Here is a 20215-nt window from a genome sequence, read left to right on the forward strand (position 1 = left end):
TCAGCCCCATTTGCTATACACTGGCCTCTGGTGTTACCATTGCTAATCATATTGATCACCGTCAAGGTGTCAGCAATTAGTAATGCTGCAGATTGGTGCAGATTTAGCAGGGTCCCTAGCGGCTGATTCTGCTCTAGTGAGAAGACTTGGAGTGCTTTCAGCATTACAAATTCAGGCACTAAATAAAAATTAAATGACCCTGAAAGCCTAGTTGGACATAAAGAGTCAACCACTGGTGAATACTGGTATAATTAATAAACAGCAAGTAAACACTGAGTTTATTGTAAAGACATACATTTACCAAAAATGAAATAAACTAGCCTCTGTGTTGTTAATGTTTATGTTATAAAATCAAAGAAGCAGTATATGGCTAATAACATTTCTGATGCCCGTCTACCCTCTCACCCCCACTTTATTGTATACATATTCTTATGAAAATGTAAGAGGTAAATATTTTGGCATTGCTTTTATTCAAGGTATGGTAGGACTGTACACAGATGTTATAAGAATGTACTTCTTTCTTGGCATTTGGTGATTTGAGGTGGTTCAAAGGGGATTTAACTTAATACAGATGTCTATTTTATGTTTCTGATTAAAGCCAAGTGTTAGAGATATTGATGGTCCTTGGTAAGCTTATTCTATACTCGGAACAAATATTAGCCTTAGTGATAACAATGGTATTAACGGAAATGATGAAGGTAGATAGTAAGAAATTTGAAAAAATGGAAATTGGTATTATTTATGTTTTATATCATTAATAGTAGAGGATGTTTAAGTGTTGCTAAGTGGATAATTTGAGTGTAAAGGCAAGAATTTGGAAACACTCATAAAAGGTGAAATGACTGAAAAATTTGATACCAATCAGTTCTCAATATATCCCAGAAATAAACATTTATGTGATATATGAATAGGTAACTAATATCAAATGAAGCTGATTTATTTGATAAATATTTGAGAATACTACATGAAAGAGAGAGCATGTGGCAGGAACTATATATTGACAATAGAAGAAATGACACAAAACCAGACCTCATGGAACTTAATGCAGTTTAAATATGGAAATTCATTCATTTATTCAGCAAATATTTGTGGGATATCTACTACTAACTAGACAGTATTCTAGGCACTGGTGGTACAGTTATTTAAAAAAAACAGGCTGAAGCATTGGCCTGGGCATTCCAATTGTGGTGGAAAGACCAGGAAACCACCTTACAGTGTAAGAAGCACAGTGCTGTGTGTCCGACTCTTTGTGACCCCATGGACTGTAGCCCACACAGGCTCCTCTGTCCATGGGGATTCTCCAGGCAAGAATACTGGAGTGGGTTGCCATGCCCTCCTCCAGGGGATCTTCCCAACCCAGGGATCAAACCCAGGTCTCCCACATTACAGGTGTATTCTTTATCATCTAAGCCACCCGAGCAAATATAGAGAGCTGTGGGAACACACAGGAAGGGCCTCTGACCTTACCCCAGTGGTGGGTTAATTTGGAGAAGGTTAAATTGTCAAGGAAGGTTCTGGAGAGTGTGACATGTAAGGTGATACCTGAAAGTTATGCACACAATAGATAGAGTCATAAGGGGAGTGAATCATGAATGGATAAAATGTGAGTTTGAAGCAGAAGAAACTTCATGGATTCAGACTTGGAGGCCAGAAACTGCACACTTGTATTTAGGAACTGAAAAAAGTCTTATGTAGCCAGGTAGTGGAGGGACAGGAGGAGACTAGCTGGGAGCGAAGCAGAAAGCCTGATGGCCTATGAAGGAGTTTGGATTTTATCCTAGCAGCAAAGTGAAACCACGGACAGATTTTAAATGGAGAAACCACATGATGAGATTTGCCTGTTCAGAGCATCTTAGAAGCCCACAGAGTGACTGCCAGTTCCATTTACCCTGTGACTACACCCTCTTGGAAGGGCCAAGACAGCCAAAGCTGTCTCCCCGGAATAGCTCAGCCTATGCTTACTGAGACCAAAGAGACTCTTTCATCTTTTCTTGGCATTTATGAACAAGACGTTTCTGTCTACAGGCATTCATTTTTCAATCCATTCTTGTGTTCATACCCCGACACATTTCCATCCTTGCCATGTGTCCTTATGTGCTTGCTACCTGCCACCAGGGAAGCAGCTGTCTTGGAACTCCCATGCTAGTGAGGCATGGCATTCTGTGCAGGAAACCAGAGATGATGGGAAAAGTTAAATCATTCTGTTCTATGTATTACAATTTATCCAGCGCTGGCTGTTTGTCAGACATTGGTCTAGCTGCTCAGTATTTCATTTCATATTTTAGCCTGCTCTTAGCTGAACAGAATATGTGGACCAAGCACCATGTTTAGCTTTACAGACAGTTTTTTTTCAGTTTATTCTCACAAAAATCTTGGGAGGTATATTTTCTTATTTTAATGTTATAGATCAAAAGTGGGACAGAGTTTAAGTAATATCACTAAACTCACACAAATAATAAAAGAGCACAGCTTGAGTTTGATCCTAGATCATCTTAATTAAAAACCTATATTTTTCTGTTCAATTCAGTTCTGTAATTAAACTTTAGCTGGAGCACTGGAAATTTTCTGTAATTCTTCCTGCAATGAAATATGCACTAAACGGTATCATCAGTATTTAGATGGCTTTACAACCTTAAATATTCTCCATAATAAAAATTATGTGGAGATAGAATTTTATGGACTCAAAGATTAAATGCTTTCTTAGGGAGCAGCAGCATCGTATGTCTTCCCAGTGATGTGTTTCCTTTTTAAGACATAAATTTTATTTTTTTGTAAAAGAAAGATTTGTTTTTAGAAAAATTATAGAAATATGAAAGAGAGAAAAAAATATTACCAAGAAATGGCCATTGTTAACATTTTGGTTTATTTCCCTCCAGTTTTTGTGATGTACCTTTTAAATAAAATAGATTATAGTGTATGTAATTACATAAAGTTACCTCTCTCCTTTCATTATGATGTTTTTCAAATACAGAAAAGTTTAAAGACTAATACTATGAGCACACATATAGCCATCTAGATTTAATCATTGTTACTAATTTTAACTATCCATATGTTTATATTTAATGTATTGATTGCTTTTAAAGGATAGTAACGTGGGAATATTACAGCTCATATGAAGATCAAATAGTGAGGATTTGGTAATCTACAATGTTTGCTTCTTTTGAGTTTATTAGTACTTATCATAAACAAAAAATTACCCCAATTATTTTGGTCGTTAAATACAAGTCTTAACGATGCAAAAATTACAGGTTTCTTGGCAATGAAATAGCCATTAGATTGTTCTATAAAGCTCTGCTTCTCTGGGGAGAAAGAAACTATTTAGCAATTTTCTTGCTACAATATGCCAACTAGTACGTAATTTAGCCTTTGTTAGCAAAGGTGAGCATCAGTTATTGTGTAGTTTCCATCTGAATTACAGGACAAAAATGTGGCACAAATACATTTCTAAGACCGAGATTGTGGCAAAAGTAGATGAAGTGCTACTAACTAAAGATAGTGCTACGAGGTTAGACTTTGGCCTAGCCTACCAAATGTCTGTTCTACATTAGTACAGTTGGATTTTTGAGTGGTATATAAGCTTAAAATACAAGAAAGCCTTACCAATCCTTTTATGTCATAACTTCCTCCTCATCGAGTTCTTATTTATTTTCTTATTATATTGATTTTATCTCCACATAACTTAAAATGCTTTAAACCATTTTATTGGTGCCTTATACACATATAAAGTAATACAAATTTTAAATATATATGGAGCATCTCCCACCATGTTTACTACGATGATTGCCTTTCCTTCTGTCCCATAGTTAACCACTAGCCTTGTTTCCAACATCAGAGATTATTTTTGCCTATTTGTGAACTTTATATACATGGAATGTGCACGCATCATTTGTGTACACACGTATGTGTGTGTGATTTGTTCATGGGTTGAGCATAACTGCACGTTGTTCATTTTTTCCTATATACATATTTTACCAAGTGTATGTACCACAGTTTATGTATCGGTTTTCCTATTGATGGATATTTGGGTTTTCCCACGTTTTGGCTCTTATAAATAATGCTGCTGTGAACATTCTTCCACATATCTTTTCAGTATACACACGCATACAATTCTGTTATATATGCCTAGAGTGGAAGTACTGGATCAGAGGGTATAAATCTATCCAGTTTTAATGGATAATAATAAAATTTTATATCCTGTAGTGCAGATCTTTCTACCTCATAATTGTTGGTCTCTTCCTTGTCTCCCCCTGCTTTCCTCTTCTTCCTTCTTCTCTTCCTCCTTCAAGTTTTGCTAAGTTGAAGAGTTTGTCAAGTTAAACATACACAAACACATACCTAAGCAACTAAGATTTTGATTGATAATTGCCTTGAATCCAGATCATTTTGGGAAACTGGCCCCTTTGTAGTACTGAATCTTCCAAACCAAAACATAATATCTTTCTTCCATTAGTTAGGCTTTCTTTAGTTCCCCTCAATGCTGTTTTCTGGTTTTTGTATAGATGTCTACCTATGACTCATGTAGTCTGTCACTAGGCATTCATTTATCTTTTGATGTTATTATCAATGATAAATCTTTTAGAAATTACATTTTATAACCCTTTTTGCTAATATGTAGATGTGCAGTTAATTCTAGTATGAAAAGGAAAGTGTTAGTCGCTCAGTCGCGTCTGACTCTTTGGGACCCCATGGACTGTAGCCTGCCAGGCTCCTCTGCCCATGGGATTTCCCGGGCAAGAATACTGGAGTGGGTTGCCATTTCCTTCTCCAGGGCATCTTCCCAACCCAGGGATCAAACCTGGATCTCCTGCACTACAGACAGATTCTTTACTGTCTGAGCCACCAGGATATACTGATCTTATATTTGGCCACCTTGATAAATTCACTTTTTAATTCTAATAATATATTTACAGACACTTTTTAATAAGTGCAGACACTTATTAAAAATTTTTCATGTGTAAATCTGTATTATTGTTGAATGATAACAGTTTAGGGCTTCCCAGATGGCCCTAGTGGTAAAGAACCTGGCTGCCAATGCAGGAGACACAGGTTCGATCCCTTGAGGAAGGGATGACAACCCACTCCAATGTTCTTATCTGGGGAATCCACGGACAGGAGAGCCTGGCAGGTTACGGTCCATAGGGTTGCAAAGAATCGGACATGAATGAAGTGACTTAGCACAAGCACAAGAACAGTTTAATGTCTCCTTTTCAATCCTTATGTCTTTTGTGTCTCTTGCCTTGTCCTGGCTAAAACCTCCTATGCTATGCTGAGTTCTAAGTTCCGTGAGGTTTCTTCTTTGACTCATGCATCATTTAGAAGGATGATAATTTCTAATCATAAGGAGATTTTTGTAGTGAAGTTTTGTATTGATTTATAGCTTGATTCCTCTATAGTCAGACAATATACTTCATATTATCTCATTACTTTGACAATTTTAACACTTTCTTTAGGGTAAGTTTATGGTCATTTTTGTAAATGTTCCTTTGTATTTAAAAAGAACTTATGTTTAGCTATTGTTTGGTACTGTGTTCTATGTATGTCAATTAAATAAATTTTTTTATTGTATAGTTCAAATGTTCTATATCCTTATTGCATTTTTGCATATTTTTTCCATCAGTTACCAAGAGTAGAATGTTAAACTCTCCCATGATGACTGTCGATTTGTATATTCCACCTTGTAGCTGTCAATATTTGCTGTATAAATTTGGGAGCTGTATTATTAGATGCATACAAATTTAGAATACAGTATTTTCCTGGTGGGGTTTCCCTGGCAGCTCAGAGGTTAAAAAAGATTGCCAGCAATGCAGAAGACACAGGAGATGGGGGTTCGATCCCTGGATTGGGAAGGTCTCCCGGAGGAAGGTATAGCAACCCACTCTAGTATTCTTGCCTGGAGAATCCCATGGACAAGGGAGCCTGGTGGGCTACAGTCCACAGGGTCACAACGAGTCGGACACGACTGAAGTGACTGAGCACACACACACATCTTCCTGGTGAACTGAAACTTACCATTATGAAGTGCATGTCTTTATTACTAATAATGCCTTTTTGTCTGTTAAAATGTACTTTGTTTTATTCTAATATATCTACACCAGCTTTCAAGAGTGCATGTGTGGTATTTTTCGATGTTTTGTTTTCAACTTTTTAATATTTTTGTATCTCATGTGTATCTCGTAAGTAGCATATAGTTCTAGTTTTTAAACTCAGTTTTCATGATCTTTGCCTTTTAATTGAAGCACTTTGTCCACATATATGTAATATAATTACTATTTGATTTGATTTTAAATCAAATTAAGCTCCTGTCAGTTGCTTCATTTACAAATAATTTCTCCCATTCTGTAGATTTGCTTTTCATTTTGTTTATGGCTTCCTTTGTTGTGCAAATGCTTGCACATTTGATTAGGTCCTGTTTGTTTATTTATTTATTTTCCTTTCTTTTGCCTTGGCAGACAATCTAAGAAAACACTGCTATGATTTGTGTCAGAGAATATTTTGCCTATGTTCTCTTCTAGGAGTTTTATGGTGTTATGTCTTATATTTAAGTCTTTTTAAAAAATAGTTCTGTATTTATTTAGCTGCATTGGGTTTAGTTGCAGTATGTGAAATCTTTTAGTCATAGCATGCAGGATCTGTTAGTGCAACATGCAAAATCCTTAGTTGCGACATAGGAACTCTTCATTGAAGCATGTTTGATCTAGTTCCCTGATCAGGGATCAAAGCTGGGCTCCCTGCATTGGGAGCATGGAGTCTTAGTCTCTAGGGGGACCACCAGGGAAATCTCTATATTTAAGTATTTAAACCATTTTGAGTTTACTATTTTATATGGTGTAAGTGAGTGTTCTAACTTCATTGATTTACATATGACTGTCCAGCTTTTCCAACACAACTTGAAGAGACTGTCTTTTCTTCATGGTATATTCTTGCCTCCTTCATTGAAGATTCATTGACCATTGGTGTGTGGATTTATTTTTGGGCTATGTACTCCATTCCAGTGACCTGTATGTCTTTTGTGCCAAAGCCATGCTGTTTTGATTAATGTCACTTTGTAGTATTGTCTGAAGTCTGAAAGTGTTATACCTCCAGCTTTGTTCTCTTTCCTCAGGATTACTTTGGCAATTCTGGGTCTTTTGTGGTTCTGTATAAATTTTAGGATTATTTGTTCTAGTTCTGTGAAAAAAGTCATGAGTAATTTGATAGGATTCACATTATATCTGTAAATTGTTTGGGGTAGTGTGGCCATTTTAACTGCATTAATTCTTCCAATTCAAGAGCATGGGATATCTTTCCATTTCCTTAAATCATCTTCAGTTTCCTTTATCAATGTTTTATAGTTCTCAGTGTATACATCTTAAACCTGCTTCAGTTCAGTTCAGTCACTCAGTCATGTCCGACTTTTTGCAACCCCATGAATCGCAGCATGCCAGGCCTCCCTGTTCATCACCAACTCCCGGAGTTCACTGAGACTCATGTCCATCGAGTCAGTGATGCCATCCAGCCATCTCATCCTTTGTCGTCCCCTTCTCCTCCTGCCCCCAATCCCTCCCAGCATCAGAGTCTTTTCCAATGAGTCAACTCTGCGCACGAGGTGGCCAAAGTATTCGAGTTTCAGCTTTAGCATCATTCCTTCCAAAGAACACCCAGGACTGATCTCCTTTAGAATGGACTGGTTGGATCTCCTTGCAGTCCAAGGGACTCTCAAGAGTCTTCTCCAACACCACAGTTCAAAAGCATCAATTCTTCGGCACTCAGCTTTCATCACAGTCCAACTCACATCCATACATGACTACAGGAAAAACCATAGCCTTGACTAGACGGACCTTTGTTGGCAAAGTAATGTCTCTGCTTTTCAATATGCTACCTAGGTTGGTCCTATCTAGGTTACTCCTTCCAAGGAGTAAGTGTCTGTTAATCTCATGGCTGCAATCACCATCTGCAGTGATTATGGAGCCCAAGAAAATAAAGTCTGACACTGTTTCCCCATCTATTTCCCATGAAGTGATGGGACCGGATGCCATGATCTTCGTTTTCTGAATGTTGAGCTTTAAGCCAACTTTTTCGGTCTCCTCTTTCACTTTCATCAAGAGGCTTTTTAGTTCCTCTTCACTTTCTGCCATAAGGGTGGTGTCATTGGCATATCTGAGGTTATTGATATTTCTCCCAGAAATCTTGATTCCAGCTTGTGCTTCTTCCAGCCCAGAGTTTCTCATGATGTACTCTGCATATAAGTTAAATAAGCAGGGTGACAATATACAGCCTTGACATACTCCTTTTCCTGTTTGGAACCAGTCTGTTGTTCCATGTCCAGTTCTAACTGTTGCTTCCTGACCTACATATAAGTTTCTCAAGAGGCAGGTCAGGTGGTCTGGTATTCCCATCTCTTGAAGAATTTTCCACAGTTTATTGTGATCCACACAGTCAAAGGCTTTGGCATAGTCAAAAAAGCAGATATAGACGTTTTTCTGAAACTCTCTTGCTTTTTCCATGATCCAGCGGATGTTGACAATTTGATCTCTGGTTCCTCTGCCTTTTCTAAAACCAGCTTGAACACCTGGAAGTTCATGGTTCATGTATTGCTGAAGCCTGGCTTGGAGAATTTTGAGCATTACTTTACTAGCGTGTGAGATGAGTGCAATTGTGCAGTAGTTTGAGCATTCTTTGACATTGCCTTTCTTTGGGATTGGAAGTAAATCCCAAATAAATAAAAAATAAACCTGCTTGGTTAGGTTTATTCCTAGCTATTTTTTAAAATGTGATTTAATTTTTTTTTTTTTTTACTTTCTCCTTCTGATAGTTCATTGTTAATGTAAAGAAAGGCAAAAACTTTCTGTATAATAATCATGTATCCTGCGGTCTTGCTGAATTTTTCAGTTCTAATAGTTTTTATGTGGAGTTTTTAGGGTTTTCTTTATAGAATATCATGTCATATGTATATGAGACAATTTTACCTCTTCCCTTCTGATTTGGATACCTTTTACTTTTCTCTTGTCTGATTGCTGTGGCTAGAAATTTAAATACTATGTCAAATAAAAGTGATGAGAGAGAGCATTCTTGTCTTGTTTCAGAATTTAGGGAGAAGTCTTTTAGCTTGTTACCGATGAGTATTATGGCTGTGGATTTGTCATAAGTGACTTTTATTATGTTGAGATATGTTCTCTCTATACTCACTTTGGGAACAGGTTTTATCATGAATGGAAGTTGAACTTTATCAAATGCAGATTCTGCGTCTATTGCAATAATCATGTGCTGTTTTTCTTTTGTCAATGTGATGTATCACATTGATTGCCTTGAAAGTGCTGAACCACCCTTGAGACCCTGGAATGACTCCAACTTGATAATGGTGTATAATCCTTTTTATGTGTTCTTGCATTCAGTTTGCTAATATTTTGTTGAGGATTTTTGCATCTATATTCATCAAAGATATTGGCCTATAATTTTCTTTTTTTGTAGTGTCCTTGGTTTTGGCTTCATAGAGTGACTTTGGGAGTGTTCCCTCCTCTTCAGTCTTTTGAGAGTTTGAGAAGGATAGGTATAGTTCTTTGTATGTTTGATAGAATTCCCCAGTGAAACCACCTCATCCTGGACTTTTGTTTGCAGGGAGTTTTTTTCTAAAATTATGGATTCTGTTTTACTTCTGGTGGTGTTTATTCAAATTATATTTCTTCTTGATTCAGTTTTGGCAGGCTATGTGTTTTTAGAAACTTGTCCATTTCATCTGGGTTGTCTGTTATTGGCATAAAAGTGTTCATAGTGTTTTCTCGATTTTTTTTGTGTGTATTTCTGTGCAATTGGTTATTATTTCTCCTCTTTCATTTCTTATTTTGTTTAGTTGAGTCCTCTTTCTTTTCTTCTTGGTGAGCCTTGCCAGAGGGTTTTTTGATTTTGTTTATACTTTCAAAAAACTAGCTCTTTGATTTTTTTCTATTTTTAAATATCTCTTTATTTCCTCTCTGATCCTTATTATTTCCTTTCTTCTGCTTACTTCAGGTTTTGTTTGTTCTTCTTTTAATTTTTTTAGGTGGTATTTTAGATTGTTTATTCAGGATTTTTCTTGTTTTCTTTTTTTTTTTTTGAGAAAGGGCTATAGCACTATGAAATTCCCTCTTAGGACTGCTTTTGCTGCATCCCATAGATTTTTCTTCTTAAGTTTAATATTTATTTTATTGACTTTTAAAAATTGATTGAAGTATAATCAATTGACTATGTTCTGTTAATTTTTACTGTGCAACAAAGTGATTCAGTTATATATATATATATATTCTTTTGTTGTATCCCATCTATTTCATGGGGTCGCAAAGAGTCGGACACAACTGAGCGACTGAACTGGACTGAACTGATTTCATATGTTTCAGTTTTCATTGTTGTTTTCCTCAGGCATTTTTAAATTTCCTCTTTGATTTCATAGTTGACTCACTGGTTTTTGAGTAGCAGATTGTTTAGTCTCCATGTAATCATTTTTTGCCTTTTCATACTGTTCATGGGGTTCTCAAGGCAAGAATACTGAAGTTTGCTATTCCCTTCTCCAGTGGACCCCGTTTTGTCAGAACTCTCCACCATGACCTGTCCATCTTGGGTGGCCCTACATGGCATGGCTCATAGTTTCATTGAGTTAGACAAGGCTGTGATCCATGTGATCAGTTTGGTTGGTTTTCTGTGATTGTGATTTTCACTCTGATGGATAAGGATAAGAGTCTTATGGAAGCTTCCTGATGGGAGAGACTGACTGTGGGGGAAACTGGGTCTTGTTCTGATGGGCAGAGCCATGCTCAGTAAATCTTTAGTCCAATTTTCATTTGATGGGTGGGGCTGTGTTCCCTCCCTGTTGTTTGGCCTGAGGCCAACTATGGTAGGGGTAATGAAGGTAATGGCGACCTCCTTCAGAAGGACTTGTGCAGGCACTGTTGTATTCAGTGCCCTGACTGTGCCGCAGGCCACTGTTGACCCACTCCTCCACCCAAGACTCCTGGACACTCACAGGCAAGTCTGGATCAGTTCTTTCTCCTGGCTCCTGGTGTGCACAAGGTTTTGTTTGTGCCTTCTAAGAGTCTATTTCCCCAGTCCTGTGGAAGTTCTGTGATCAAATCGCACTGGTCTCAGTATATCATGGGAAATGCCGAGCTGGATGGAGCAGAAGCTGGAATCAAGATTGTTGGGAGAAATATCAATAACCTCAGATATGCAGATGACACCACCCTTATGGTAGAAAGCAAAGAGGACCTAAAGAGCCTCTTGATGAAAGTGAAAGAGGAGAGTGAAAAACCTGGCTTAAAACTAAACATTCAAAAAACGAAGATCATGGCATCTGGTCCCATCACTTCATGGCAAAATAGATGGGGAAACAATGGAAACAGTGACAGACTTAATTTTTTTGGGCTCCAAAATCATTATAGATGGTGACTGCAACCATGAAATTAAAAGATGCTTGCTCTTTGGAAGAAAAGCTATGACAAACCCGGACAGTGTATTAAAAGGAGACACGTTACTTTGCCAACAACTTTGCATCCAGTCAAAGCTATGGTTTTTCCAGTAGTCATGTATGGATGTGAGAGTTGGACTATAACGAAAGCTGAGCACCGAAGAACTGATGCTTTTGAACTGTGGTGTTGGAGAAGACTCTTGAGAGTCCCCTGGACTGCAAGATCAAACCGGTCAATCTTAAAGGAAATCAGTCCTGAAAATTCATTGGAAGGACTGATGCTAAAGCTGAAGCTGCAATATTTTGGCCACCTGATGTGAAGAACTGACTGATTGGAAAAGACCCTGATTTTGGGAAAGATTGAAGGCAGGAGGAGAAGGGGACAACAGGGGATGAGATGGTTGGATGGCATCACCAACTCAGTGGACATGAGTTTGAGCAAGCTCCGAGAGTTGGTGATGGACAAGGAACCCTGGCTTGCTGCATCCATGGGTTTGCAAAGAGTTGACTGAGCGACTGAACTGAACTGAACTGAGTTGTTTTTTCCTTCATTTCTCTTTCTGTGGTTGGTTTCTAGTTTCATGCCAAGTTGTTGCTGTTTTGAAGATTAAGCTGCCCCTCTTTTATTTCTTTTGAAAAAGTTTTCATTTTTTTTATATTTGATTGAAATTTTCCTTTTTTTCCAGTTTTATTGAGAAATAACATATGTCACTATATAAGTTTATGGTGTACAGCCTGATGATTTGATTTGCATACATTGTGAAATTATTACTGCAATAAGTCTGGTCCCCATCATCCCATATATCAACACAAAGAAGAAAAAGGAAAAAAATTTTCTCCATGTGGTGAGAACTCAGGATTTACTCTCTTAATAACTTTCCTATATATCATACAGCTGTGTTAGTTGTAATCTTCATGTTGTACCTCAACTCCTAATAATTATTTATCTTTTAACTGGAAATTTGAAGTCACAACTTTTATCCGTTGATGGACTCTTACATTGCTCACATGTCCTGGTTATCATAAGTAATGGTACTGTGAGCATGGGGGTGCAGATATCCTTTCAAGTTACTATTTTCATTTCCTTTGGACATATTTCCAGAAGTGGAAGTGGTAGTTCTATTTTTAACTTTTTGAGTATTCCTTTTACTGTTTTACATAATGGCTGTGCTAATTTACAATAGTACAGAAAGTTTCTGCATTTCTTATCTCTTTTCTTTTGGATGATGGCCATTCTAACAAGTGTGAGGTAGTATTTCATTGTGGTTTTTAATTTGCATTTCCCTAATGACTAGTGGTGTTGAGAATCTTTTCATGTACCTGTTGGCTTTTTGCATATCTTCTTTGGAAAATATCTATTTAGGTCCTTTGCTTATTTTTATACTGTTTTCTTCTTTTTCTTTGCTATGGAGCTGTATGAATTCTTTATATATTTTGGATGTTAACTACTTATTGCATGTATGTTTTAGAAATATTTATTGCCTTCCATAGGTTGCTTTTCACTTTGTTGGTTTCTTTGGCTATGTAAAAGCTTTTCAGTTTGGTGTAGTCCCACTTACTTATTTTTGATTTTGTTGTTTATGCTTAGGTGTCATATTAAAAAAATGATAATCAAACACATGTGAAGGAGCTTTATTCTTATGTTTTCATGACTTACATTTAAGTCTTTAGTTCATTTTGACTTAATTTTTTGTAATACAAGATAGGGGTCCAGTTTTTTTTTTTTTTAACATGTGAATATCCAGTTACTGAAGAGATTGTCTTTTCTCCATTGAGATTCCTGGCTCCCTTGTCAAATCCTAATTGACTGTATATGCTTGGGTTTAGTTTTCGGCTTTCAGTTCTGTTCCATTGGTTGTAGATCTGTTTCTATGTTGGTATCATACTATTTTGATTATTATAGCTTAAAAGTATAGCTTCAAATCAAGGAATGTGATGCCTCATGCTTTGTTCTTTCTCAGAATTTCTACGACTATTTGAGGTCTTTTGTGGTTGCTTATAAATCTTAAGAGTGTTTTTTACATCTATAAAATATGTAATTTTAATATTGATAGGAATTGCATTGAATCTATGGATGGATTTTGGTAGTATTGAAATTTTAACACTATTAACTCTTCCTCTTCATTAACATGGGATACCTTTCCATTTATTTATGTTTTCTTTGATTTCTTTCAACAATGTCTTATAGTTTTCAGACTAGATAGAGGTCTTTCACTTGCTTGGTTAAGTTTATTCCTAAGTATTTTATAATTTTTGATGCTATTGTAAATGCAGTTGGTTTATTTCTTTTTCACAAAATGCATTGTTAGTGTACAGAAATACTACTAATTTTTGTATCTGTATTTTGTATCTTTCAACTTAACAGAATTCATTGATGAGATGTAAGTTTTCTTGTGTCTTCAGGATTTTCTGTTTATATTATAATGTCATCTGGAAATAGAAACAAGCTTACATCTTCCTTTCCAATTCTCATACCTTTTATTTATTTTTCTTGCCTAATTGCTGTAGCTGGAACTTTCAGTACTATGTTGAATAGGGGTGGTGAGAGTGGGTACTTTGTCTTGATCCTGAACTTAGACGAAAAGCTTTCAACCTTCCACCATGGAGTATGATGTTAGCTGTGGACTTGATATATATGTTCTTTATTAATGATGAGATATTTTCCTGCTATGCCTGATATGTTAAGATTTTTAAAATCAAGAACGGATATTGAATTTTGTCATATGCTTTTTCTGCTTCCGTTGAGGTAATCATATGATTTTTTCTTTCACTCTGCTAATGCAATGTATCATATTTATTGATTTGTGTTTGTTGAACTATTTTTTCATCCTAGTGATAAATCCCACGTGACCTTTGTAAATGATCCTTTTCATGTGCTGCTGAATTCAGTTTGCTGGTATTTTATTGAGAATTTTTATATCTATATTCATTAGAGATATTGGCTTTTACTTTTTTAGTAGTGACCTATCTGCGGGCTCCTAAATTCATGGTGTGTTCACCAAAGTTACCTACTCTGGCTATATTGGAAATACAGTGCATCTCTAGCAGTATGTGACCTGTAAAATCACTGTTCAGCTTTTAGCCATTAAGCCATTAAGCTTGTGTTCTCTGCTAGTCCTTGTAGAGCTTTTCTGTGAGCCCATGAAGTTTAGGATTAAGCCAAGGACCTGAGGAGCATCCTTACACAGATTTATGGGACCTGTTCTCTGGCACTCCCTGTTGTTCTTACTTTACTCAATTTCCAGTTGCCTTAGCAATTCTTCACTGTGATGTTTCCTCTACTCACCGAAAATGCTAATTACTTATTGGGCTCCACTTCTTTTTGCTACAGTCTGGGAATATTCCCAGGCAGAAAACCAAAGTGAATGTAGAACTTAATTTGTGTGCTCTTCCTTTTTCAAAAGATTGCAATCTTGTGTTAAAATCTATACCCAGTGTCAGAAATGAGTTGCTTTATACATTTTTTTTTTTTTTTTGCAGTTGAAGGATAAGTCCATATATTATTAAAATATCATGGTTGTAATTGGAAGTTTCCTTATTTCTTCAACAATGGCTTATACCATATTCTCATCTTTCTTTCTGGAATTTCAATGACGCATATGTTAGGTCTTCTCTCCCATGTCGTCTATGGATATTTCTTGCATTCTCCTTTCCTATTTCATCTTTCTATGCTTCATTTGGAATCTCTTTGTCTGATATTTCTTCCTCCTCATTAGTTGTTTAGCTTCCCAAATGTAGTCTTCATTTTGTTAATTATGTTTTTAAGTTCTACAATTTTCATTTGGTGCTTTAAAAGTTCCAATTATTTGATTATAATCTCTAATTTGTCTTTCTTTATAGCATATATTAAGCATATTTATTTTAAAGTCTATTTCTGATAACTCAGTATTCTAGATCTCTGGAGGCTCTGATTCTGTTGAATTTCTTTTGCTTTCTTACCTTTTTATTTTTTGTTCTTAAAAAAATAATTGTGTGCAAGATATTAGATAGAAAAACTATAGAGTTAATTTGAGGTTTAGGATTAAATTGTATTTCTTCAGAAAGTATTTATGTTTGCTTCTGGAAGGAAACTGTAGACATTGGTAACCCAGGTCACTTTAATGAAGCTAAAAAAAAAAAAAATCTACAGTAAATTCTTGAGATAATTTGAAGCTGATCTTCAGTCCCTGTGAGGGCTGGTCTATTTCTGTTTCCCTTTTACTACTATGGTGTGACCTTTTGGGACCTCTACCCACAGCCCAGGGTGATTTTTAGGTTTCCCATTCTTTGGTGGTCAACTAGTTCCAAATTTAGTTCTCTTGTGTCAGAGAGTCTGTTGAAATTGGCTCATGTTGCAGAATTGGCAGAAAGAGAAATAGGCAAAGGAGAAAGAGTGGACTCAGATGCCAGGTCCACCTTTTGGCAATCCCTTCTTCTTTTGGATCGTGGCCCCACAATTCTCCCATAAAATTCTCTGGGTTCATTTGTTTTTGCATTTAACTGTGTCTGGTTTTCTAAGTATTCTTAGTAGGAGAGTTGGCTTAAATTGTCTATCATTTCTGGGGAAATAGAACTCAGAATTTTTTTTTCTGTATTACTTTCAGTGGTGGAATGTATATATATATTCAAGGTCAGGTATATTTAAGAGTCTTTCTATTTCATCATGAAAAAAAAAAACCTCTGCTTCACTGTGAAAGATATGTAAAAATTACTTCACTGTTTTCTGGCATTCACAGTTATTGAAGATAAGACTTAAACCAGTGATTTTGTCTGTTAGAGGAGTTACTTTTGTTGTTCTTAATTCATGGAGCCTTATCTATCTTTTTAAAAAATAGCTTTTTAAAAATATTGCTATATAAATATTTTTAAATTAATTTGTCATAGCTTTTTTCCCAAGGAGCAAGCATCTTTTAATTTCATTGCTCAGTCACCATCTGCAGTGACTGTTGAGCCCAAGAAAATAAAGCCTGTCACTGTTTCCATTTTATCCCCATCTATTCGCCATGAAGTGAGGGGACCGGATGGCATGATCTTAGTTTTTTAAATATTGTGTTTTAAGCCATGTTTTTCATTCTCCTCATTTATCTTCATCAAGAGGCTCTTTAGTTCCCCCTTGCTTTCTCCCATTAGAGTGGTGTCATCTGTATTTTTGAGGTTATTGATATGTCACCTGGCAATCTTAATTCTAGCTTGTGATTCATCCAGCCCAGCATTTTGCATGATGTACTCTGCATATAAGTTAAATAAGCAAAGTGATAACATACAGCCTTGACATACTCTTATCCCAATTTTGAACCAGTCTGCTGTTCCATGTAGGTTCTAACTGTTGCTTCTTGACCTGCTTACAGGTCTCTTAGGAGGCAGGTAGGGTGGTCTGGTATTCCCATCGTTTTCAGAATTTTTCACAGTTTGCTGTGATCCACAGAGTCAAAAGTTATAGCGTAGTCAGTGAAGCAGAATAGATGTTTTTCTGGAGTTCCCTTGCTTTTTCTATGATCCAGTGGATGTCTGCAATTTGATTCCTGATTCCTCTGCGTTTTCTAAATCCAGCTTGTACATCTGGAATTTCTCAGTTCACACACTGTTGAAGCCTAGTTTGAAGGATTCTGAGCATTACCTTGCTAGTATGTGAAATGAGCACAATTGTATGGTAGTTTGAACATTCTCTGGCATTGCCTTTCTTTGGGATTGGAATGAAAACTGACCTTTTCCAGTCCTGTGGCCACTGCTGACTTTTCCAAATTTGCTGGCATATTGACTGCAGCAGTTTCACAGCATCATCTCTTAGGATCTGAAATAGTTCAGCTGGAATTCCATCACCTCTACTAGCTTTGTTCATAGTAATGCTTCTTAAGGCCCACTTGACTTCACACCCCAGGATGTCTGGCTCTAGGTGAGTGACCACACCATTGTGGCTGTCTAGGTTATTAAGACCTTTTTTCTGGTGCATTTCTTCTGTGTATTTTTGCTACGTCTTCTTAATCTCATTTGCTTATTTTAGGTCCTTACTGTTTCTGTCCTTTATTGTGCCCATCTTTGCATGAAATATTCCCTTTGTATCTCTAATTTTCTTGAAGACATCTCTAGTCTTTCCCATTCTGTTTTTTCCCTTTATTTCTTTGCATTGTTCACTTAGGAAGGCTGTCTTATCTCTCCTTGCTATTCTTTGGAACTCTGCATTCAGATGGGTGTATCTTTCCCTCTCTGCTTTTTGTTTCTCTTTTTTTCTCAGCAATCTGTAAAGCCTCCACAAACAACCGTTTTGCCTTTTTGCATTTCTTTTTCTTGGGGTTAGTTTTGATCACTGCCTCCTGTACAATGTTACAGACCTCCATTGTTCTTCATGCACTCTGTCTATCAGATCTTGAATCTGTCACTTCCGCTGTATAATCATAAAGGATTTGATTTAGGTCATACCTGAATGGCCTAGTGATTTTTCCCTGCTTTCTTCAATTTAAGTCTGAAGTTTGCAATAAGGAGCTCTTGATCTAAGCTACAGGTCTTGTTTTTGCTGAATGCATAGGTTGGTATAGCTTCTTAGGTTAATTTTCTTTATAACCTAGTTGACTTTTACCCTGCTGCTGTTGCTGCTAAGTCGCGTCAGTTGTGTTTGACTCTGTGTGACCCCATAGACGGAAGCCCACCAGGCTCCTTTGTGCCTGGGATTCTCCAGGCAAGAACACTGGAGTGGGTTGCCATTTCCTTCTCCAATGTATGAAAGTGAAAAGTGAAAGTGAAGTCGCTCAGTCATGTCTGACTCTTAGCGGCCCCAAGGACTATAGCCTAGCAGGCTCCTCCGTCCATGGGAATTTCCAGGCCAGAGTACTGGAGTGACTTTTACCCTAACTGAGCACTATTTATTGCATTGAATGAGTGTTTCTAATTTTGCTATTTCATTTTTAGTTTAATTACATTTATCATATCTTTTATCTAAATAGGTTTTTGTTTCATTCTGTTAGTATCCTTAGTATCCTTAGGAAGACAGCCTTCCTAAGTGAACAACGCAAAGAAATAAAGGGAAAAAATAGAATGGGAAAGACTAGAGATATCTTCAAGAAAATTAGAGATACAAAGGGAATATTTCATGCAAATTATTTTGACTTTCTATTCCTGTTTTTATAGAGCTTTTATGTTCTTGCTTCATGTTCGAGATGCCACACACTTTCCTAATTTGATTCAATGACTAGATGATGCTCAGATAAATGTTTTCTCTCATGTTTCAGTATGCTGCTTCTTTTCCTTTGAAGTATACATTTGATTGATCCTTCATTTCTTAAAAACAATTTTATTGAGTTATAATTTTCCTTCAGTAAAATAACACATTTTAAGCATAGTTTGATAACTTTTGACAAGTGTATATACTAATGTAACCAAAGCTATAATCAACACACAGAACATTTCCATCATCCCCAGAATATCTCCAGCTTTCTTTTCAGTAAGTTCACCATAGACAACCACTGATCTGCATTCTGTCATTGTATACTAGTTTTGCCTGTCCTAGGATTTCATATGAATGGAATCACATAGTATATACTATTTTTGTGTCTGCTTATTTCATTTAGCACAATGTTTTTATTTTATTTTTTTTAATTTTATTTTTATTTATTTTATTTATTTTATTTTATTTTTAAACTTTACAATATTGTATTAGTTTTGCCAAATATTGAAATGAATCCGCCACAGGTATACATGTGTTCCCCATCCTGAACCCTCCTCCCACCTCCCTCCCCATACCCTCCCTCTGGTTCGTCCCAGTGCACCAGCCCCAAGCATCCAGTATCGTGCATCGAACCTGGACTGGCGACTCGTTTCATACATGATATTATACATGTTTCAATGCAGTCTTATGGACTCTGTGGGAGAGGGAGAGGGTGGGGAGATTTGGGAGAAGCACAATGTTTTTAAAGTTTATTCATGTTGGTATATCAGTAATTCATTTTACAAAATATTGATAGTAATGCATTGTATGGCTATATCACAGTTTATCCATTGGTTTCTTGATGAACACTTTTACCTATTATGAGTAAAGCTATAAACATTCACATAAAAAAGTATTTTTTATGAAGATACACATTTATTTCTCTTGATAAATACTGAACAGTGAAAACACTGGATTGTTTGGTAAGTATATATTTAATTTTATAAGAAAAGTCCAAATCGTTTTTCAGAAGTGATTGTACCATTTTATTGGAGGAGGACATGGCAACCCACTCCAGTATTCTTGCCTGGAGAATCCCAGGGACGGGGGAGCCTGGTGGCCTGCCATCTATGGGGTCGCACAGAGTCGGACACGACTGAAGCGACTTAGCAGCAGCAAACTCCCTCCAGAAGTATATTGAGAGTTCTAATGCTATATTGTTACCAATACTTGGGATTGTTGGTCTTTTTGATGTTAGACATTCTGATAGCCAGGTGGTAATAACAAATTGTTGTTTCATTTTTCTGATGACTAGTGATAATGAACATCTTATTGTTCATTGGTGCTTATGGCCATTTGTATATATTTTTGTAATGTTCTCACTGAAATCTTTTGTTCATTTTAAAATTGGATTTCCAGTCTATTAGATGTTCAAAATAGAAGACTTTTTTCAGATATATATATATTATGGATGTGGTCTTTCAGTCAGGGGATTTCCTTTTCAGGTATTTCAAAGAGGAAAATTTTCAATTTAATAAATTTCAATTTATTGATTTTTCTTTTATAGTTTTTCTTTAGTCTCCCTTAAGGTTATAAGGAAATTCTCCAATGTTTTATTCTAGAAGCTTTATAGTTAAAGCCTTTATATTTAAGTACATGACCCATTTGGAATTAATTTTTGTATA

General features: G+C 36.3%; 1 protein-coding gene across 8 annotated transcripts in view; it reads left to right on the top strand.

Annotated features, from left to right (window-relative positions):
• Nucleotides 1-20215, top strand: part of UNC79 (unc-79 homolog, NALCN channel complex subunit) — a 283506-nt gene that overhangs the window by 84798 nt on the left and 178493 nt on the right. The window lies entirely within an intron of this gene.

The sequence above is a fragment of the Bos javanicus genome, chromosome 21 (assembly GCF_032452875.1).
Source record: "Bos javanicus breed banteng chromosome 21, ARS-OSU_banteng_1.0, whole genome shotgun sequence".
Lineage (NCBI taxonomy): Eukaryota > Metazoa > Chordata > Mammalia > Artiodactyla > Bovidae > Bos > Bos javanicus.